The sequence below is a fragment of the Hippocampus comes genome, unplaced genomic scaffold (assembly GCF_001891065.2).
Source record: "Hippocampus comes isolate QL1 unplaced genomic scaffold, H_comes_QL1_v1.1 scaffold62, whole genome shotgun sequence".
NCBI lineage: Eukaryota > Metazoa > Chordata > Actinopteri > Syngnathiformes > Syngnathidae > Hippocampus > Hippocampus comes.
Window position 1 is genome coordinate 1,075,914 of NW_017806062.1, and position 1,569 is coordinate 1,077,482.

A 1,569-nucleotide genomic window follows, 5' to 3' on the forward strand; every position below is an offset into this window, starting at 1 on the left:
GGCGAACAAGTTACATTTCGGACAAGTATCATGCTCACGAAAGGATGACGAAAAAAGACCACGCTTAACGCTAAGCTAACCTAAAATTGACATGGGCTAAAGATATACGACTAATCCGATGTTTGAATTTGGCTTTGCAAGGGCCGCAAATGACAACAGATTTCTCCCGACAGCCGTCAAGCAAGTAAAGTTAAAAGGAAAAACTATGACTACTGCTGTGTTAGCGAGTCCTCTAGGTTTGGCTGGAAGCAACTAACATGAAATAAATTAAGCTGTGTTAACCGAGTAAAAAATGTCTTAACGCTGTAAATAATTTAATCTCCAAAGTTAACACTTACATTTTGGCAGCCCTAAAAATTAGGCCTAAAAATCAAGCCGCTCTGAAAGCTTGTATCTCGCCACAGCTAGCTTGCGAGCTAACAGGCTTGTGGGGTCCCTCACAGGCGGCAAGCTCATTTACAGCGTCACCTCCACGCTTAAGTGGGTTGAAGAACAAAGTTGAACTGTTCTGTAACTTATGATATCCAGGGATGAAGGATTTTTTTGACGGTTCCGCACAGCTAGCTAGCTAGATCCTCTATTTCGTTGTAGAAATGGGCTGAGTAATAACATTTAGCTCAATTGCATGAAGAAAATGGCCCAATTTGTTTCCACCTCAAATTCACATGAATGGAGGTTATTTGTTTGAAAATTAAAAAAAAAAATGTTTTGGGTTGTGTCAAGTTAACCAAATTTTAAAAGCGCGTTTGAAGAAATTAAACAGGTACATGACAAAGCAGCTGGTGTCCACTCAAGGAGCCATTTTGACACTTCCTTTAACAACCCTCATTAATAGACTTTATCATCCACTTTTGCTGGCTCAGCCTTCTTTTTTTATGCGCCAGGATTTATAGGACGCAAAGCTGCAAATGAGTCTTGTTCCATCGTCCGCAACATGTGGAGCGTGCATAAAGGTCGAACGAAACGCTTTATGTGGCTGCGCTCATCCTTCCTCTCTCGCCGCTGAGCTCACTTTTCTCTTTCATGGCGACATTGCCCTCGTCGAGGCTGAAGGTGGTTGTACCGCATCAAGCAGATTACAACCTCTTTTGAAATGCTGATCTACTGAAGACGCCGATCGTCTGCATTTGAAAGTGGACCTTCATTTCATTCTTGGGCTGCCTATTGAAATCTGGGGATAAAAGCAACAACAAACATCAATTGAATTACGCATAAATGAGAAATATTATGCTCCCCCCAACACACACCCACAATTTTAAACAATCTACACAAAGTTGACAATATATGATGGACACAACACTCCATTTGATCGTTTTTTTGTGGGGCTTTTTGTTCTCGCCTCTTTTGCAGCACTTTCAGCTCACTACCGGGTGTGCGAGCCCTACTCCGACCACAAGGGGCGCTACCACTTTGGCTTCCACTGCCCCCGACTGTCGGACAACAAGACGTACATGTTCTGCTGCCACCACAACAACACGGCCTTCAAGTACTGCTGCAACGACACCGAGTTCCAGATGCTCATGCAGATCAACCTCACGACCACCGCCGATGGCTATTCGCACAAGTAAT